General features: G+C 40.5%; 1 protein-coding gene across 3 annotated transcripts in view; it reads right to left on the bottom strand.

Annotated features, from left to right (window-relative positions):
• plxdc2b (plexin domain containing 2b) overlaps positions 1-22,988 on the bottom strand; it is a 435,240-nt gene that overhangs the window by 212,018 nt on the left and 200,234 nt on the right. The window lies entirely within an intron of this gene.

A 22,988-nucleotide genomic window follows, 5' to 3' on the forward strand; every position in this document is an offset into this window, starting at 1 on the left:
GTTGCAACCTGAAAATAAAGGGGAAAAACACATTTACAATTAATTTGAATGCCAGTTATTTACTGATGAGAGGACATGTATTTATGTAAAACAACATAATTTGCTGAAAATGCCTCAATGTTCTCCACAATCTGTGATTTGGTTCTTACACAGGATAATGCAGGCTTTTTGAATTCTTTGCAAAATATTGTTGGTTCTTGTAACAACAGTGTTTATAATTTGTCCCATTTTGCTAATGGAATGGACGTTCCAAGATTTAAACAATGAAGGAACTGAGGTCACTTGCTAGACAACTTTCAAAAGCTGGGGTTCCCTTACACTTTGTCCTTTCAAAAGGTAGAGTTTTTAGGGTTGGCAAGTTCTGTCAAAGATGCCTTAGTGCATTTTAGTCACAGTTGATAATGAAGTAATAGTGTCCAGTTATGGAGGGAGTAAACGTTTGAGTGTCAAACAAGCCAACACTCATTTGAAGATTAAATAAGGTGAATGATTTTAGTGACATTGGACGTTTCTCACTCTTGTTCAAACTCACCCAAAGAATATTTTGAATCAACTAAATTAGTTTAAGTTCTCACTTAAAGGAAATTCACACTCAATAGCAACTTAGTCCTGGAATGAAATTTTAAAGTACTACCTTCTGATCTCGAGTCCAAAGCTCAATCTAAGCTACGCTCCATGGACTCGAGAGGTAATGATCTGGAAGCTAAATAAGAGATTATTAGTGAAAATGTTTAAGTTACTGCTGCATGTGTTATAAATAGTGTTGCCAGTCACCCCAATATGGAACACTGGAAGCAGGCAATATTTTATTGAGTGCTTAAGTGAGCAAGAGAGTTAATAGAACTGTCACAAGCACTGTGGTTCATGTTTGTGACTTTAAATCTGGCTTCTTCCTCCTTCCTTTCTAGACCTGATGAAGAATGTCTCAGCCCAAAATGTTGACTGTTTATTCCTCTCCATAGATGCTGCCCGATCTGCTGAGTTCCTCCAGGACTTTGTGTGTTTTATTTCAGCATCATGGAGAGATTCTGATTGAAGAGATTCAAATTTTTTGTTGCTAGGAAGATGAATATGTGCTAAGTACTGTCATGACAGTTCATCAAATCTAATGAAAAGCCATCAACCTAAAATGCTATCCAACATCATCTATTTTTATGATGCCTTTTGGCACTTTGATGGGAAATATAGGTGAAAGACAGAATGATAGCTTCTGAGGGTGATTGGTTCGAGAGGTTTTATGAGATGAATAGTAGTTGAGATTTTGAAATATGAATCACCATAAAGTGCACATTTTCCTTAACTTATATTTAACTTACATTTTCCTTAAAAAAAAACACACAGTGGTGGTGGTAGTGAAGAAATATTGTCGTTCAGCTTTCACTGCATCCTTTTTATAGATGCATGCACTAAACAGTAATTAACGTTATGTATACCATAATCTTAAGATTAAAAACTGAGATGGTGCAAATAAAATTTAATATTGCATAGCTATTAAACTCAATTAAACCATACAAAGGTGGACCCTTCAGAACTCTAGTAATGTACAAACTCTCTTGGTTATCTAATAAAACAGTCAAATTGCACTGTTACATGGAGAAGTACACTGCCACATCAAAGCTTTACCTTTGTTTTATTAAGCTGGATTGATGGCTCTTTAAGTGAGTACTAAAAAGCAAGTGGGTTTACATTTAAGACCATGATAAGCAACAAGTTCTGTAATTACCATTTGTAATTTAGCAACGGGGCAATGTGCACTCAGAGTAACCTCATGATTATCCACCTTATCCTTGTGATACTTGGCATTTTTCAACAGAGCAAGAAGCAAAGGACATTAATAGAACATCAAAATTTCACTGTAGCTCCATCATTGTTTACATCAGATTTGGAGCAAAGAACATTTGTTAACATGTAACTTGAAAAATGACCCTCTACTCAATAAAATATTATATTAAATATTTTTGTATCTTATTTAAAATACCTTTCAACAAGATTAGTGAGACTATCACAATATATGCATCTCCTCTCAACATTTTATACCAAATTCTGAAAGATCATCTCTACATTTAGAGTAATAACATAGCAGAGTACTATAACTTACAACATTTATGGACCAGCTCTGGTTAGCCAACTTTCAAGGCCTGTGCCAACACTGGACCCGTCTTGCTCTTAGTATAAAAATAAATCCTTAATATGGCTTCCTGGGAAGGTCTGCTTGCCCACTGAGGTCTGAGAAGAATTGTCCAGCTGTCCTTCCTCATGTGCTACAGGAAAGGTTGGACAGGCTATGACTTTTTTCCTTGGAAGATAGGAAGTTGAGCTGTGATCTTTTGGAGGTATGAGTGGTCATGAGGAGCACAGATGGGTTGAATGTTCTCAATCTTTTTTTTCCCCAAATGCAAGCAATTGAGAACTGGAAGTCATAGATTTAAAGCGAGAGGGGAGAGATTTAATAGCAACTTTTTTTTTAAAACACAGATGGTGTAATTAGCTGCCATAGAAAGTACCAATACTAACTCTTAAAAGATATTTGGACAGGTATGTGGACAGAAAAGGTTGAGAATGACATGATTCAAGCAGGGGCAAATGGGACTAGCTTGGATGGGCATCTTGGTTAGCATAGATCAGTTGGGTTGATGGGCCTGTTTCCATATTGTATAACTGACTCTACGATTTTAGTGCAAACTTTAGTGTTTTGGAAGTCTGAAGTATCCATTTGGTTCAAGCAGGCTTCAATGATACTGGCACATGACAAGAATGTCTCAATGACTACCATCCGCTGTGATGAAGTGCTATGAGAAGCTGCTGATGAAACATAGCAACTCCTGCCTGAGAAGCAACTTGGAACTGCTCCAGTTTGCAAACTCTCACAACAGGTCAACAGCAGATGCCATTTTATTAGCTCTTCACTTAAACCTGGAAAATCTGAACAGCGATAATACATGTATCATGTGCTCTTCATTGACTGCAGCCCAGCATTCAACAGTATCATCCCCTTAAAACTAATCAATAAGCTCCAAGGCATAGGCATAAATACCTTGTTGTGCAGCTGCATCCTCGATTAACTCACTTGCAGATCCCAGTCAGTTCAGATTGGCAACAATGTCTTTTCCATGATCTCCATCAGCACAATTGCAGCACAAGGCTGTGCGCTTACCCCTGCTCTACTCGCATTATACTTAAGACTATGAGGCTAAGCACAGCTGCAATGCACATGTAAGTTTGATGATGACACCACTGTCATCAGTCGTGGGGAAGATGCTTGAGTCCATTATTAAGGACGAAATAGTGGCACATCTAGATGGCAGAAATAGGATTAGGCCGAGCCAGCATGGATTTACCAAGGGCAAATCATGCTTGACTAATCTGTTGGAGTTTTTTGAGGGTGTAACAAGGATGTTAGACGAGGGTAAGCCAGTGGATGTTGTGTACCTAGATTTTCAGAAGGCATTCGATAAGGTGCCACATAGGAGATTGGTGAGTAAAATCAGAGCTCATGGCATTGGGGGCAGGGTTTCAACATGGATAGAAAACTGGTTGGCAGATAGAAAGCAAAGGGTAACAGTGAATGGGTGTTTCTCGGACTGGCTGGAGGTGACTAGTGGGGTACCACAGGGCTCTGTATTGGGACCACAGCTCTTTACGATTTATGTCAATGATTTAGATGAGGGCATTGAAAACTATATCAGCAAGTTTGCTGACGATACTAAACTGGGTGGCAGTGTGACATGCAAAGAGGACGTTAGGAGAATACAGGGAGACTTGGATAGGCTGAGTGAGTGGGCAGATACTTGGCAGATGTCATTCAATGTGAATAAATGTGAAGTTATCCACTTTGGAAGCTGGAACAAGAGGGCAGAGTATTGTCTGAACGGTGTCGAGTTAGGTAAGGGAGAAATGCAAAGAGACCTAGGAGTCCTAGTTCACCAGTCAATGAAGGTGAATGAGCAAGTGCAACAGGCAGTGAAGAGGGCAAATGGAATGTTGGCCTTTGTTACAAGGAGAATTGAATACAAGAGCAAGGATGTTCTTTTGCATTTGTACAGGGCCCTGGTGATATTGTGTACAGTTTTGGTCTCCAGGTTTAAGGAAGGACATTCTGGCAATTGAGGAAGTGCAGTGTAGATTCACTAGGTTGATTCCTGGGACTGCAGGGCTGTCTTACGCAGAGAGATTGGAGAGATTGGGCTTGTACACGCGGGAATTGAGGAGATTGAGAGGGGATCTGATTGAAACGTTTAAGATAATTAAAGGATTTGATAGGATTGAGGCAGGAAATATGTTCCAGATGTTGGGAGAGTCCAGTACCAGAGGGCATGGATTGAGAATAAGAGGTCAGTTATTTAAAACAGAGTTGAGGAAGAGCTTCTTCTCCCAGAGAGTTGTGGAGGTGTGGAATGCACTGCCTCGGAAGACGGTGGAGGCCAATTCTCTGGATGCTTTCAAGAAGGAGCTGGATAGATATCTGATGAATAGGGGAATCAAGGGATATGGGGACAAGGCAGGGACTGGGTATTGATAGTGAATGATCAGCCATGATCTCAGAATGGCGGTGCAGACTCGAGGGGCTGAATGGTCTACTTCTGCACCTGTTGTCTATTGTCTATTGTCACTGTTGTTTGAATGAAAATTAGTGATGAATCAACATATAGGATTGAGAGTGATGAGTGGTTTCACGATACCAACTTCTCACTCAATGTCAGCAAAACCAAAGAGCTTATTATTAACTACAGGAGGAGAAAACCAGAGGTCCATGAACCAGTCCTCATCAGGGGATTGGAGGTGGAGAGGGTATGCAACTTTAAATTTCTTGGCATTATAATTTCAGAGGCTCTGTCCTGAGTCCAACACATAAATGGCATTACAAAGAAAACATGGCAGCAGCACCTCAACTTTCTTAAAAGTTTGTAAAGATTCGGCATGTCATTGAAAACGTTGACAATTTTCTATAGATGCATGGTGGAAAGTATACTGATTTGTTGCATCATGACCTGGTATGGAAACACCAACACCCTTGACAGAAAACTCTATTAAAAGTACTGGATACAGCCCAGTCCATCATGGGTAAAGTCTTCCCCACCAATGGGCACATCTACAAAGAGCACTGATGCAGGAAAACAGCATCCATCATCAAAGACCCAACCATCTAGGTCATGATCTCTTCTTGATGCTGCATCAGGAAGGAGGTACAGAAACCTCAGAACCCACACCATCAAGTTCAGGAACAGTTCTTATCCTTTACCGTCAGGCTCTTGTATCAAAACTTCACTCACCCCAACCTATAGACTCACTTTCAAGGACTCTTCATCTTCTGTTCTCAATATTTATTTCTTAGTATTATTAATGTATTTTTGTATTTGTATGGTCTGTAGTCATTTGCACATTGGTTGTTTTTCATTGTGTTGTATGTGGTTTTTCTTGATTCTCTCATATTTCTTTGTACATACTGTCAATGCCCGCTGGAAAAAGAACCTTAGGTTAGTATATGGTGATATATATGTGCTCCGATAATAAATTTACTTTGAACTGTTGTTGATGCTTCAGTCAGCACATTTGATTGAATCTATACTGAAGCAAAAAATAAACTCTTCAACAGTTATATAACATAAATTAGATGGACATAGTTAACAAAAACAGTATGTGTTTTGTAAGGAACGTGAGACCAGGAAATCCTGATAGGTGAGGTATGTAAACTAATACAGATAAATCTGAAATAGTACAGTTTGAGAAAGTTAAGTAATAAATGGGAGAATGTAACATGCAGATAAACAGTCAACTACAACACAAAAAAAACCCTATGAGTGAACTTAATGAAAGATTCTGCTTTTCCCAACATCACCACACACATAACATTTCAAGTTAATTGCATATTCTCTGATGACCCTGACCATTGGGAAAGAAAGACATGCTGCCTCTCCTGGGATTCTAACTGTAATTGGAAGCAAAATGCCAATTGTTAGGAAGGAGAAGTTCTGCAGGAGATGCCCTTTCTCTGTCTCTTTTACTTAAAACAAGAACAAACTTGTGCGTGTCACTGTCTGAATTTATCTGCAGACACGAGAGATCAAGATATGTAGCTCAAATGTTGCTCTGTTGTCACTAAAGGGACAGTGGCTTCATAAAAATATACAGTATGGAACTTGGCCCTTCAGTCTGACTTCTTGCCGACCAAGATCTCTATCTACACTACTTCGATTTGCCTGCATTTGGCCTATGTCCCTTTGAACCCTTGTACCTGTCCAGATGTCTTGTAAATGTTGTAACTGTATTTTTCTTTACAAACCTGTCTGGCAGCTTGATCTATATATCCACCACTCTCTGTGTGAAAAACTTGCCCCTTAAATATTTCCACTCACATTTCCTTTAAAATCTAGTCCCTCTCACCTTAAACTCTAGCTTTAGATTCCTCTGACGCTGGGTAAAGGACTGACCATCTATGCCCCTCATGGTTTTACAAATCTCTAAGGTTACCCTCCAGCTCTTATGCTCCAAAGAAAATGGTCCCAGCATATTAAATCTCTCATTGTAATTCAAGCCCTCTATTCAAACAATGTTACTATGAACCTTCTCTAGCTTAAACACATTCTTCCTATTGTATGACAACCAGAACTGCACACAATACTCTACATGGAGCGTAACAAATAATTTTTACAACATGGTGCCCCAACTCTTACATTAAAGCCTTGGCTAATGGATGCAAGTAGAGCAAGCAGCTTCTTCATTTCTCTGTCTAACTGTATTGCCATTTCCAGTAAACTACACACTTATACTCCAAGGTCTTCCTTTGCAATAACTCTCCTCACCCAGTATTGGGCTGGTTTAACTTCCCAAAATGCTTGCCTGATCAATCATTCCTTTGCCCAATTTCCTAGTTGATCTACAAATGTTTGTAGATCCTATTGTAAGCTTAGACAACCTTTCTCACTGTCAATCTTAATCACCAATTTTGATGTCAACAGCAAACTTATGAATTGTAGCATCTAGATTTTCTGCCAAGTGATTCATTTACATGACAAATAATAAATAATCCAGCACTAATCCCTGCAGTACACCACTAATTAGTGAAGAGCTAGAGGTGTTAGTGGTGTTACTGGTAGCGGTCCACTGCCACCCACTGACTTTCACCAAGATGATCTATATCCATCCAATCTGCTCCCACCTTGGGTTTCATGGACACGGAATAGTAAGCTGGAATCTCATAAATAGACAAGATTTGTCAGGGTCATATGGATTCTCAAAGGATTTAACAATACTGCTTCAGATTTTTTCACTTTTATTAGCTGTTGTTTTTCTTATCATCCTCAAGAAAACACTCTCTTTCCACTGCAGGATAATGAAGGGAGCAGAACAGCACAATAAGCAGGGGAGCTTGGATAACTAATACTATTGCTTTCCACTGCACCGGGCACTGTACTTTTGACAACATCTCTGATGGAACAGTGCCTTGTTAAGCCCTAAAATTGCTGTGGCTTCAAAAGTGGCTGCTGCAAATCAAAGGATTCATCAATGCATTCTTAAAATTTAACCGCACCTGGCATGTGCATATTGATAGATTATGCGAGACGACATTGGTATGAAAGTGGTAAAATGAAGATTACAAGCTTTAGCGACGAGTACATCTGCCTGAGATTATCTAGAGTCGCCAAACCTTTTCAGTAAGTCTGGATTTTCAGTCAATAAAAACTCTGATCCCCAAAGATTTTTATGCATTAGTTCTATAATTAACATAGTTATCCAAGTAACAGCTGGGATCAAAGCAACCATGACTGAATTAATGAGCTTTTGCAGTTTTACTGCACTAGCCTTGGTTATTTGTAGATGGAATGGCTCAGTATTTACTCCAGTGTAAATTAGATAAGGAGCATATATAAATGGAGAATAAGATGTGCATATCACACATGCCAATCAATATGTGCTTTGAAATTGCCCTTATTTATATATTGTTTATATAAAGTACATTAACCTTGGTAATTTGTAGTCAATAAAACTCATACTGAAAGAATGATTTTGCACATCAAGAAAGAAAAATGCAGGGTCCATTTTCTCTTGTTCCATCTATTTGATGTTGAAGAGATGTTGACTGCCATATAATAGGAGCAAAAGGAAAACATAAAGGTTATTGAATTTAATGAGAACTGTGATTCCGAAGGTTCAGCCAATCTAAATACTGAATTTAGAAAAGTTGCTGAGTGTGCATGAGTTGGTGTGTGGTAATTAACAGTAACTCACTTCAAGCAATTCCTTTTATAAGTACATGTTTAAAGTCTACTGCATGTATTATTCATCTAACGAATGCAAAGAGATTTAAAATATGTTCAAAAGTATGTTCTATTGCAGGGTGTTTGACCTGGAACATTTATTCTGTTTCTCTCATCACAGATGCTGCCTCACTTGCAGAATGTTTCCATGTTTTCAGTCATGAGTTCAAGAGACCATTCATCCCCCTATGCCAATTTGATTGGAGGAAATGAAACAACATGAGTAGACCTGGAGGTAGGACCATATACTCAGTGGTCACTTTATTGGGTACTCCAGTATACCTGCTCGTTAATGCAAATATCTAAACATCCAATCACGTGGCAGTAAGTGAATGAGTAAAAACATGCAGACATGTTCATGAACTTTCTGAGATACTCAAACCACCTAATCTGGTACCAACAATTATTCCATCATCAAAATCACTTAGATCATATTTCTTCCCTATTCTGATATTTGGCCTGAACAATAATCAATAACAATGTTGTGTTTCATGACTTTAAGGTTTTTTGATCTGATCTGTGTGCAACCTTACATACTCCTTCCTTCTCTAAATGGGACCAACAGAGATGTTACAGTGCAGGCAGTATGATTTCCCTGATTTCTCATCTACCACAAATTAACACACAAAATGGTGCCCTGCTATGTTACCATGGCACTGCAATCAAAATAATTGATTAATAAAATAATAAAAACTGAAACTTAAGCAATTGAACTACAGTCAAATTATATTGTTCTGTTCTGGCTTGATTATGAGAAAGATTCACAGCTCAAGCACACTTCAAGGTCAAAGTGAATTCAACAGCATCGCAGCAAACTCATTTGTTTGGAAACGTTTCAGAGTAGTTTTCAATAATGAGTTGTTCCTAAGGAAACAAACCATGAGGAAATTCAATGACATGAAGGTTCTTTTGCTGTATTAACCACCTAATTAGAAGATACGTGATAAAATGTTAACAATAAGGAGCAACAGACGGGTAAATTTCATTTCAACTTATTACATTTCTTCAGGAATACCTAATCCTCATGAAAATAAATCCAACAAGCCTTTAAGCAGAACTGCCCTGCACATGTATATATTTTATTATAAAATACTAACTTCCTAGTTATTAACATGGAGCAAGTTATTGCAGTCTAGTTGGTTGAAAAATAATGAAGCATTTTATATACTCATGACTATTAAAGCCTTCCTGTTTCATATCTAACATGTCATTAAGCACTGGTAATATAATGATTTGGTAGGGTTTTGGAGATTGAAGCCCAAATTTGACAGTAATTTTGTATTACTATAGTGCAGAAGATGTACTTAAATATTGCAACACATGATGGCCTCAAGGTAAAACATCAAAGTTTATCAACTTTACATACATATTTTTAATACCTGGACAGTTAAAATCCAACGCATGCTAAATCCAAGAGCTTTAAACATAGAGATATATCAGCCCTTTTGAAAACCGCAGCTTTGGAAGTTAGCTGGAAATTTCAACCACAATGCGTTTATACTAATAGCCTGGCTGACATTTACTTTGCTGTAAATTAGGAAGAGAACATTGAAAACTACCTTTGTAAAAGGCATTCAAATGATGCAAAATTATCATCTATCAGATTATTATCTATTCATCTAAACTACATAAATTTTTTATTTAAACAAACTTTCACAATTTAAAATAAAGTCAAATGAGCCATTTAACGAGGTATTTCAATAACATTAGTACTCATTTTTTCCTCAATAGCTATACTATAAAAATAGAATTTCATTTCAAGAAATGCTCTTATTACAAACAGGAAATTAAACTTACTTAAATTATTTTGTCATTCTCTCCTGCATGATGGCTTTGATTTTAAAAGGTGGCTATTTATTTTTAATGTAAAGGCATTTCAATGGGAAAGTTAAAAGATGACCCAAGCTGATCTGTCAAACCGTGTGTTTTGGCATCTATACACCATTGTAAACAGCTGAGTAATAACCGTGGATTATACAACAATTTAAAAATCTTCATATGCCTCCCAGCTCCCGAAATCACAAGAACACGAGAAATAGACTCTCTGCCTCTCAGACAGTTCAACGTCCAACAGTGGAATCGTTGACCTGCTGCAAGCTTAAGCTGTTCTTCAGTCTTCCACATAGCCTTCAATTCACCAATCTTTCAACAAGGTATCTCCTTTCTCCCTATGTATCTCCAAAGTTCTGGTCTCCAAAATCCTTTTAAGTGTAAAGTCCAGTGATTTATCACTTCATGTGAGAAGAAATTCCTTAGCGCTTCTGTTTTAAATTATTTTGCAGTTATGTCCTGTCCTTCAAGATTTTCCCCACCTTTGGAACCTTCTCAATATATACAGTGTTTTGTGCCAATAGGATTTTAACAGTTTCAGTAAGATCATACTCAACCTTCTAAACTCCAAAAACACATATATCCTTTTGATAGTATAGCCATCTCAGCAAGGGAATTTGCCTGATGATTGTTTCCATATCTGCCTCCAACACAAGTGCATCCTTTCTTCAAAAAAAGGAACCCAATTCTGCCCAGTACTTCAATTGCAGATTCACTTGTACACCTTGTACAATTGCAATAATATTTCTTTATTTCTAATTGTCCTCCTCTTTACAATATAGGCCAATGTGCCATTTGCCTTCCTAAACACTCATAACATCTGCCTGCAAACACTGTGTGCTTCATGCATAAGAGCACCAAGATTCCCCGGGGAGAGTGCACCTATCATATACGTGCCCAAACTAGCCCTCGCAAAAATTGTGTAGGCATGCAGCAACACCACTTGATTCTTTTGTAACCCCCTGGGTCGCCTCAGGCTCGCTCAGCTCGTTCCCGTCTAGGGGGAGCAGCCTTCGGCCCCGCCAAACTGGGTAATCAGCTGGTGTGGATGCTGTGTGATGTCCCCGCCTCGCCCACAGACAGTACACCATATGCGATTAAATGAGTACAATTTATAAAGGTTACTATAACTAAGTGATTAATAACGATACAGTATATATGAAGAGAAAATTAAAGAAAAGGCGCCAAACTTATCAAAGTCCAAACCACTTCGTGCACAACCATTGGAGCTCAATTACTGAAGTCTTCTGGCCACCATTCGATCCCCTCCGAACTCCTCGACTCGCAGCTCAAGACCATCCGAACTCCTCGACTCTCCAAACAGCTCAGGACCCTCCGAGTGGTCAACCAAGCACATCTAGCTTCATACCCCCCCCCTCCTCGGAGAATCTCCCGGCCTCGGACCCCCCTTTGGGGTCCGATCCTCGCCCAGCTTAGCGCATCGCGTCCTCTCTCTCGACCCCCTCGCGCCGATCTGCCCAAAAGCCCGTCAACAAAAGCTTACAGACTCAGAAGAAAGAACATTAATCCCCATTTGGTTTACAAAGGAATACCATTCTCGGTATCAGTAAATTAGCATTCCTGCTAGTTAACAAAAGGAAACCCTTTCCCAACAGTAACAAAGAAAAAAAAGAAACCCCCTTTACACACTTCCTCCACCAAATAAAAGTCATGTCCTCATGACTACTAAATACCTCGCCACCTTTCCTGCCAACACACCGTAACCCAAGCACAAACAGTGACATCTCCTCCCCACACAGTAACCCTCACGCCCTGTTCCTCAGGCGCTACTTAGGCCAACTATCTGGGAGTTCCCTAACCCTTCTGAGGCCTCCGTACCCCCTCACCTAAACCCTTCAGGCTCGGACACAACTGGGGATACCTTGGGCCCACTACCAACTCCTCTCTCAACCTCTCACTCATGCCCCACACTGCACACAGCTAACCCTCCCCGCTACACCTGACTCAATGGGAGAAGGGCCAAAGGTCTCTTCCTCAATCGAGGGAAAGTCAGCAAAAGGCAGCATGTACCACACATCCAGCACATCATCCATCGAATCTGTATTCTTCCTCATTCCTGTGATCGGTAGCTGCTGTTTGACCTTCTCCAAACGGAAACACGTGGCCTGCACTGCTCCCGCAGTCTCTTCAGCCTCCTGTTCAGTATTCACTGCACTTCTCTCCAGATTTTTCTTCCTCATGACTTCTTCCAGATCAACTTTCAGGGTTTGCACTTCATTTGAACTGTCGATGGTCATCTTCAGGTTCCCTTCAAGCTTCCGCTTCTCTCTTCTGAGATTCGTCTGTAATTTCTTCACCTCCGCAAACTCCCCTCTCCGGGTTCTCAGTTTGCTATTACCCTCAGTCAGACAACTTTCTTCATTCTCTCCAACTTGTAAGTCTTCCGAATGGTTCCAGATCACTTTCTCCAGTCTCTCCGTCTTCATTTCAAACTTGATTCCGTAGAGACAGTCTCACACGAGCTGCGACCTTCGCCAGCCCTGGCACGTGTCCCGAAAACACTTTAACTCGGTAGTTCTCAGCTGCTCCTGCAACGACCTCACTTCATATTCTCCTGAGGCAAATCCAAATACCAAGAGATCATCCACATACACCAAAACTCCAAACGCCTCCACATCCCCTATGGTCTTCCACCTGCCCCGCAGGAAGGTTGCAAGGGCTCCAGATATGCCCTGTGGCATCTTTTTGGACCCGAAGACTCCTAGGGAATTTATAACGGCCGTCTTCTCCTTGTTGGCCCCACTCATCGGGATCTGGCAACATCCACTCCTCAGATCCAGCACCTTAAACCACTTCACACCACTCAGACAGTCCATCGCCTCTCTGGCCCTCAGGGCCATATTCTGGTCACTGACAGTGCGCCTCTTCAACGCAATATAATCCATACACACGCTGCCTACGTCTTCCACGACTGTAGGGGCCAGTCGCCGCAACCTCTCTCTCTCCGAGGTGTCTTCAGCAGTCAACTCCCCTCCCTTGTGGTATTTCGCAGCGTCCACGAAGAGGGTCTCACCCTCAGATACTTCCCCCAGGCCGTACCACCACTGCCTCTTGTTTGAATTCGGTATCAGCCCAATGCTGCTACACATATCCGCACAAGCAGCTCGAAACCCTGGGTGCATCGACAATGCCTCCAAACAGCGCTCACCCACCTCCTCTGGGCAGGCTCCCAAGCGCACCAGCAGGATTTTGGTTCTCTCTAGAACAGAAACACTGCCCGTCTCAACAGGGTCCGGACACATCAGCATTAACGATTCATGAACCTCAGTCTCCTCCACATTTGCCTCTAAGAACTCCATTTTCACTGACCAACAACCGTTGTCTGGATAATCACCGGCACTGGTACCCTGAATCTCCAGTGTCCTCAATGTTGTCAAGGGTAAATGCTTCCAATAACGGTTATGAAACAAACTGTACAGCAACTTCACCGGCGCCCCGGTGCCGAGGATGGCTTTAACTTGACTTCCATCCATCCGTAACAACACCTGTGCGCATGGCCCCTCTAAGCCTTCAGGAATAGGGTCTGTTCCTTTCGGGAGTTCCTTGGTACATTGCTGGGAACGTGCTCCCCCAGAGACCCCAAGCCGTTCCCCCACTGGGCCTCCTCTAAGTTTCCCGACACCTCTCGAATCAACGGAACAACTGATCCCCTTGACAGATCCACTTGGCACCACAAGCAATTTATCTGCCCCCCTAGGCAAAAAGGGATACCCTAAAAACTTCCCACCAATCTCCTGCCACAGATATAATAAGCCCCCCAGCTGCGGCATTTGACTTCCAGTCGAACCACACGCATTTTCCCACACTTTCCCAGAACTGGCAGCGGTCACTTCGAGGTAATTGCGCCCGACAGTTCTAACAAAGTCACCAGCCCGCCTACTCAAACTTTCAACCCGTCCCTGTCGTTTTTCCTCAGCCAAGCACTGCCACTCACCCAACAACTGAGAGGTCTGCTCCACCCACGCCTCCGCCCCTTTAGGGCTGGACATTATTCCAATAACTGGGTGGAGCTCACCACTGCTGAAACATCCCAACCTGTCATTCCTCACTCTCCAAACAGTACGGACAACCCATGGTCCCACCACCATTTCGTCAGCACTAGTCGGAAATCGAACAACGACCTCCAGGCTAGCAACAGCAGCCACCCCACCCAACACACACGTAGCGATAACCAGCAATCGCACACCCACAAAGGCACACCAGCTCTTCGCCGCAGACACAATCCAAAGAGGGCGATCCCACAGCTTCCACAGAAATCAACCCCGGTCGAGCACCCCACAATGTAACCCCCTGGGTCGCCTCAGGCTCGCTCAGCTCGTTCCCGTCTAGGGGGAGCAGCCTTCGGCCCCGCCAAACTGGGTAATCAGCTGGTGTGGATGCTGTGTGATGTCCCCACCTCGCCCAAAACCAGACAGTACACCATATGCGATTAAATGAGTACAATTTATAAAGGTTACTATAACTAAGTGATTAATAACGATACAGTATATATGAAGAGAAAATTAAAGAAAAGGCGCCAAACTTATCAAAGTCCAAACCACTTCGTGCACAACTGTTGGAGCTCAATTACTGAAGTCTTCTGGCCACCATTCGATCCCCTCCGAACTCCTCGACTCGCAGCTCAAGACCATCCGAACTCCTCGACTCTCCAAACAGCTCAGGACCCTCCGAGTGGTCAACCAAGCACATCTAGCTTCATACCCCCCCCTCCTCCTCGGAGAATCTCCCGGCCTCGGACCCCCCTTTGGGGTCCGATCCTCGCCCAGCTTAGCGCATTGCGTCCTCTCTCTCGACCCCCTCGCGCCGATCTGCCCAAAAGCCCGTCAACAAAAGCTTACAGACTCAGAAGAAAGAACATTAATCCCCATTTGGTTTACAAAGGAATACCATTCTCGGTATCAGTAAATTAGCATTCCTGCTAGTTAACAAAAGGAAACCCTTTCCCAACAGTAACAAAGAAAAAAAAGAAACCCCCTTTACACTTTAAACCCCACTCATAATAAATAGACACATAATGATTCTGCCAAATGAAGCAGCAAAAGAAGTTTTACAGTCCAATTGTGGTGATTGGCTTTCGCATGAGATGCAGATCAGTATTTGGATAATAAATGGCTGGTCCAGTTGGCGTTATATACTTTTCCCTAAATGAGCACTGGATATTCTGTGTTAATACTGGTAAATACTATACAGGTGACCCCCGCTTTACGCCACTTCACTTTTACAAAACACTTACATTAGTACCCGTCTTTGCTAACCGAAAGAAATCCAAAGAGAATTTTTGCTTTTACAAAAAAAGGCGCCCACTTTAAACTTGTGTTTACCCAGAGAAAGACTACCATGACCGTGAAGCCTTGCGTGTGCAGGTGTGTGCGCATGCGTGTACGTGCTGATTTTTTTTCCCTCTACAAATCGGTTTTGGCTAAATCTTCCCGATTCTGGTAAGTGAAACTACACTGTACATACATTATTAATACTTTATATAGGCAGTGTATTTATCATATCATTCCTCCTTTTGCTATATGTTAGCGTTATTTGAGGTTTTATGTGCTATTTGGTATGATTTGGTAGGTTATTTTTTGGGTCTGGGAATGCTGAAAAACTTTTCTCATATAAATTAATGATAATTGCTTCTTCGCTTTACGCAGTTTTGGCTTACAAAAGGTTTCATAGGAATGCTCTACTTTCGGAAAGCGGGGGAAACCTGTATGTAGTTTTCTACCTCCATGAATATTTATTGATGTTTATAAAACTGTTATTTAAGTTTATCAGTGAGATATTCTTAATTAAGGTTCATCCTTCTCAGCTTGTTTAGAATGTCAGATATACTAGCAAAAAAAAAGCAAACAAAACTTTCAAATGATGGGAGAAGTAGCCGAGATTTTCCCAACTGGTGGGGTAAAAAAATGTGTCATGATTTAAAAACATGATTCATCTTGTGTTTCAAAAACAGCAGGATTTTCTCTGTTAAACAGCATTGTGAAGCTGGTCATAAATAAATGGCTTTGTGATAAAAGTGAGCAAGAACAAAAAGAATACATTTATCGAGAAATCAGCAGCAACAAAATGCAGTCAAATATTTTGATTATTTCTATCAGGTAGGTCCAGTTTAATTGCTGCTAGTTTTGAGGTTTCAAAGATTATTGCTCAGCATGGAAGACCACTCAATGATGGGAAAATATGTTAAAGAACTATGGTTAGTATGATCCTTTTCTTTTTGATAGTTTTCTGAAAAAAGGGAAAAAGTTTAGTATATTAAGCCAGAAACGTGTACTGCACAGCAATATTTGTTAGCTTAGACCATAAGAATATAAGACTTTGGAGCAGAATTAGGCGATTTGACCCATCAAATCTGCTCTACCATTTGATCATGGCTGATCCATTTCCCTCTCAATCCATTCCTCTGCCTTCTCCCTGTAACCATACATGCCCTGACCTATCAAGAAACTATCAACTTCCACTGTGAATACACTCATTGACATGGCCTCCACAGATGCCTGTGGTAACAAACTTCACATATTCACTACCCTTTGGTTTAAGAAATTTCCCCTCATCTCCTTTATAATTGGATGTCCCTCTATTCTGAAGTTGTGCCTTTGGTACTAGACTGCCCCGCAATAAGTAATATTCTCTCCACATCCACTCCACATCTAGGCCTTTCAACATACAAAAGTTTTCAATGAAATCCTGCCTCATTATTCTCAATTTCAGTGAATGCAGGCCCAGAGTCATCATATGATAAGCCTTTGAATCCTGAAATAATTTTTGTGAACTGCCTTTGAACCCTCTCCAATGTCAGCAGATCCTTTTGAAATAGGGAGCCAAAAACTGCTCACAATGCTCCAAGTGAGGCCACATCAATACCTTATAAAGCCTCATCCTTGTTTTTATACTCTAGTCATCTCAAAATGAATGCTAATATTGCATTTGCCTTTGTCACCACTGACCCAAATCTGAAAGTTAAGCTTTAGGGAGTCCTGCATCAGGACTTTCAAGTGCCTTTACACCTCAGATATTTGAAAATAATTTAGAAAATAATCTATACTTTTATTCCTTCTACCAAAGTGCATGACCGTACACTTCCCGACACTGTATCCCATCTGCCAGTTCTTTATCCATTCTCTTAATCTGCCCAAGTCCTTCTGCAGCTTCCCTGCTTTCTCAACACTCCTTGCCCCTCCAACTATCTTTATATCATCCACTAGAAAATCTGTCACCTAGATCTTTGAAATACAACATAAAAAGAAGTGGTTCCAACACCGACCTCTGTGGAACAACACTAGTCACCAGCAGCCAATCAGAAAAGGCTCCCTTTATTCAACTCTTTGCATCCTGCCAATTAGCCAATGTTCTATCCATGCAAGTATCTTTCCTGTAATACCATGAGCTCTTATCTTGCAAAGAAGTCTTATGTCTGCTTGTCAAAGGCCTCCTGAAAATCTAAGTGCTCAACACCCACTGATTCCCCTTTGTCTATCCTGCTTGTCATTTTCTCAAAGAATTCCAACAGATTTTCGGGCAAGATTTTCCCTTAAGGAAACCATGCTGATTTTGGCCCACTTCATCACGTGCCTTCAACTACCCTGAGAAGTCATCCTTAATAATTGCCTCCAACACCTTCTCAACCACTGAGGTCAGGCTAACTGGCCTACAATTTCCTTTCTTCTGCCTCCCTCCATTCTTGAAGAATGGAGTGACATTTGCAGTTTTCCTATGCCAGAATCTAGTGATCCTTAAAAGATCATTCCTAATGCCTCCACGATCTCTTCAGCCACCACTTTCGGAACCCTTGGGTGTACACCATCTGGTTCATATGACTTATCTAGCTTCAAACGTTTCAGCTTCCCAAACACCTGTTCCCTAGTAAAAGCAATTGTGTCATCCTACCTTTAGATTACTTCTTCTTCGAGATGCATGTATCCTGCACCTTCTCAGTTGTTCCCAGAAACTCTAGCCATTGCTGCTCTGCTATCTCCTTCCAATCAACTTTGAGTAGCCCGTCCCTCATGCTACTGTAATTCCCTTTATTCCACTGTAGCGCTGATTCATCCCCTCATGGGCTCAACTGCAAACTACTCTAAAAAGCCACCTAATAGTATCCTGCAAATTCTCTCTCTCCAGATCCAAAATCAGCACCAACCTGATTTTCCCAAACTATCTGTGAATTTGAATCTCCCATGACTATCATAACATTGTCCTTTTGACAAGCATTTTCAATCCTCCAATGTAATTTGTAGCCCATATCCTGGTTACTGTTTGGAATCTTGTATATAAACTCCCATCAGGGTCTTTTTTGCCATTACAGTTCTTTAACTCTACCCACAACAGTTCTACATCTTCTGATCCTATGTCACCTCTCTCTAAGGATCTGACTTCATCTTTTACCAACATGCCACACCAGCCTCTCAACCGACCTGCCTGCCCTTTTGATACAATGTGTATCCTCGGATGTTAAGCTCCCAACTTTAATCTAACTACTGCAGTCCTCTTCTCTTGCCTTTGCTTCTGAGCCACATTACCAGACTCACTGCCAGAGACATGAGTACTGTGGCTTCCCCCTGGTAGGTCCCCTTCTTCCCACTCCAACAGTATCCAAAGTGATACATCTACTATTTAGGGGAATGGCCACAGGGGTACTCTGCACTGCCTGCCCATTTCCTTTCCCTCTCTTGGAGCCATGCATCTGTCTCCTACCACTAGGGGGTGATCACCTTCCTGTAACCTATCACCTCCTCAGTTACTCAAACAATTATGAGCCAAAGTTCATTGAGTTGCAGCCCCAGTTCTTTAACATGTTCCCTGAGGAACTATAGCTCAGTGAACCTGGTGCAGATGTGGTTATTTGGGAGGTTGGAGCTCTGCCAGAATTCCCACATCTAACACTAAGAACACTACATAGCCATCCTTACTGCACTATGTACTAATGTACTAACAAAAGAATAAAGAAGAAACTTACCAGATACTTACCTTGTCCATGTCTGTTCTTGCCTGATGAGCCAAAGCCTCCCCACTCCACCACCGGTCCACTCACACAATGGCCGCTCGGTCCCCTTATCAATGTCATACTTTTATTTGCCCTTGCTAATGAATCTTGTGAATGAATAAGGCGTAATAGAGGTTCCTTAAATTATTTGTTGATGAAATTCATCTGTTCTTGATCAATGAAAAATATTCTTCTTAAGCATTAATACAACAATGCGTGGATTCATTTTGTGCAAATTTCTCCTCACATTTAAATGACTAGAAGACCAAATTACAGGGATCCTGCAAAATACTTGATGTCATGTTTGTTAATATAAAAGCCTTTGAAATTGAACTGGAAATATTCAATTGTAATGCTAAAAAAATGCTGTTTTAGATATTTCCCAAACTCCCTAATTTATAACTCAAAACTTATTAAATATGCAGACAGTGTAACACTGAACAAACTGAACTTGAAAATGTTGCAGTGGATTAAATTGGATAATTCTGAAATGCAATTGATTGATTTATGAAGCAGCTAAATTTGGAGACAAAAATCTATTGTTTTAAGAATTGAATGAGAAAATATTGAACGAGATTGGTTAATGACTAGATCGAAGCATAAAAATCCAATCTATGATGTTCTGAAATTCTGGAATTCCATTCCTGAAACCTTTAACTGTCTGAAAAATCTTACAATGGTAACATTAACAGTATTTTTATTAACATATTCATATGAGTAATTATCTTCAGTGATGAACTTGAAGTCTAATCATAGAAGTAGACACTAAAAAAGTTAATGCTACGTGAACAGCTCTCATAACAACCCAATACAGATCAAATAAAATATCTGCCATTGTTAGTGCAACAACAAAGTCTCAGTGAGAGTAAAATGTGCTTCTTTTCCTTTCCTTGATCTTTTATAAATATGCACCAAAACCTACAATCTATTATGAGTCTAAATGGCTGACTGTGAACTTTAGGAAAGTGAAGGCAGACAACTCCTTTGGGAGCACTTAGTGTCTGGGAGTGCTAATAATAGATAATCTCACCTGTAACACTACCTCATCGGTGAAAAATCCACAGAAGCATCTCTATTTCCTGAGGAGATTGTGGTGAGTGAGGCAACCCACACCCTCCATCCCCCCATTCCAACCCATTTTTACAGGAGCTATATGTACAATGTTGTTTACCCTTGGTCTGAAAGATCATTGTCTGGCAGTATACATGTATACAGTTGAATAACAATAAACTTGAATTTGTAAATGAGGCACAAAAGCAATATTATTCAGAAATTCTGCTATTTTCAACTGTCTTTTCAAAAGATTGTCATTAATAATTTTGAACAGGTCTTTTAAAATGTTTCATTTATTTCTACCTGTCTCTGTTACACTTTTATTAATAGTGAAACAGTCAAACACATTATTAAGCAAAAAAGGACTCATCCTTTATTGTTAAACAATTTCAGAATTATTGTTACTAATTCATTATTCAGGCTCAAAATGTCAAGGCACATGAGAGAATTATTTAGACGATTATTGCGAATTTGGGCACATACTTTTAAAAGTGTTCCTCACCCTACCATACACCCTACATAAGAAACTGGATAGGCTATCATTGTGTTCCCTTGAGGAAAATGGGAAAACCTGATATAAAATTATGAGGAGTGTGAATAGAGTAGCTTGTAAGAAACAGCGATCTAAAACTTTGGGACACTAAGGCATAACAGTTTAAGAGATTGGTGGAAGAACTTTTTCACCCAGAAGGGAACCTGGAATGTACTGCTTGAGGAGATTCTGCCAGTGGTACCTTCAAAAGCATTTAACACATGTCTGGACGTCGCCAAGGTATAGAAGACTGTGAACCAAATGCTGGTACATTGAATTAGTATACGTAGATACCCTACGGTGAGTGTGTACATTGTGGATTTGGGGTCTTGTTTCTATGCTATATGACTCTATGAGTATCCGTATTATCCAAGAATCTTCAAGGAGCGGTGACTCTAAAAGGACATGCCCTCTTCTCATTGTTACTGTTGGGAAGCCTGAAGGCACACACTCAATGATTCAGGAACAGCTTCTTCCCCTCAGCTATCCAATTTCTAAATGGACATTGAACCCATGAACACTAGCTCATTTTTTTTTAATTATTTGTCTATGCACTGCTATTTTAAAATTTAATTGTTTAATATACATATATATTCTTACTGTGTTTCATATACATTCATATACTGTATTCCATATAAATGTATTGCATTGTACTCTTGCCACTAGGTTAACATATGCTGGAGAAGAAGAAGAAAGCCCTTAACTCTGAGTGGAATCATTGGGACACTGTCGTGATGGCGTTTTTTTAGCAGGCTTTCTTATTTTTACAATTTTATTTATTATTTCTTATTTATTTCGACACAACCCAGCACGGATGGAAAGTGTGCAAGGGAGCCGGCTGGATTCGAACTCGGGAGCCTTCGCTCCGAAGTCCAGCGCTGATGCCATTACGGCACTATGCCAGAGATATTAAACCTGATTCTGATTTTGAATCCATTTCATAATGGTATGTAAATAAATTCCCTTTAGTTTTCTGAAGTCAATCATCTTCTCAAACCCTTCACATATCTCTGTCCAGCTCAATTTTTCAGCAGGCAGAAGTCAGGATCTTCTGGTTAATGTTGCTCTGTCATATAGAATTGAAAAATAGAGGGTATAGTTTACAGTGAGAGGGAGGAAATTTAAACAGAGTAAATTCTTCACACAAAATTTAGTTGGTATTTGGAATGAGCTCCCAGTGGATGCTGTGAATACAGAGACTGTAAAAACATTTAAAAGGCAGGTACTTGAGTCAGCAAGGCATATGGCAATATGAAATTAATACAGGTAAATGGGATTAGTATAGATATGCATTACTGTTCCCTCTAAACTATACAGGTGTGCAACTACTCAGCAACTGAAATGCTTCTGCACACATAGCCTTTGTTGCTGCACAGCTGGAAATTTCTTTTATATAATGCTCTACTAAACTGCCATGCAATTCTCAGGTCGTACAAAAACTTCCTGTTTGGAGCAATAGTTGGTCTGCACAGCTGTTAAAAAGAATTAGAGGGACCTTTGATGGGCATTATTGTTAGCATGGGAACAGATTGGAATGGAAGGCCTGTTTCTAAGCTGTACAACATTATGATGCTTTCACTCAATGCCCATGCTGCTGATTGGAAATGGACTTCTGGGCGAACACTTCTTATACATCACTAACCAATCTTCTTTCGTGATCTGGAAAAATGGACAAAAACTATAATTTTGAGAGAGGATCAGGATCCCAATGGACACAGGTTCAGAATCTGTTACAGAATTTAGCTGTTGATGTTCATTGTATTGATAGCTCATACAGATCAATGCATTACACTGTGCATTGAGGCAGTACAAGGTAAAACTACAACAGAATGCAGAATTAAGTGCCACTGTGCAAATTAAACGCTGTGCAAGTAGACAAAAATCTTTAATGTTATAATGTCACCCCCACCCAAGATAGTCTCATTTTCCAGTGTTTGGTCCACAATCTTCTAATCTTCCGGTCTAATAAGGCCTAGGTCTCTCTGTTCCACAACACTTCCAACAGCACTTCTTCCTTTAATGTCTCTCGATGTAGCAAATTTGCTAATCTCACTATCCTCTACATACTTCTCATTGGCGAATAATTACACAAAAAATCGTTTAGTTTCTCATCTTATCCAGAGCTTCTAATTAATTTTCACATCTTCATCCTAGTTCCATTCTCTGGCATTGGCTGTGTACATTATTCCTGCCTGGTCTATCCACTGTGATAGACATCCCCTTTTCCTCTCTGCCTTCCTGAATGGTTATAAGTTAAAGATGGTTGCATTCCTAAATTTCCTCTGTTTTGATAAAAGGTTACAGCGCTGAATCATTA

This window comes from Hypanus sabinus, chromosome 6 (genome assembly GCF_030144855.1).
Source record: "Hypanus sabinus isolate sHypSab1 chromosome 6, sHypSab1.hap1, whole genome shotgun sequence".
Lineage (NCBI taxonomy): Eukaryota > Metazoa > Chordata > Chondrichthyes > Myliobatiformes > Dasyatidae > Hypanus > Hypanus sabinus.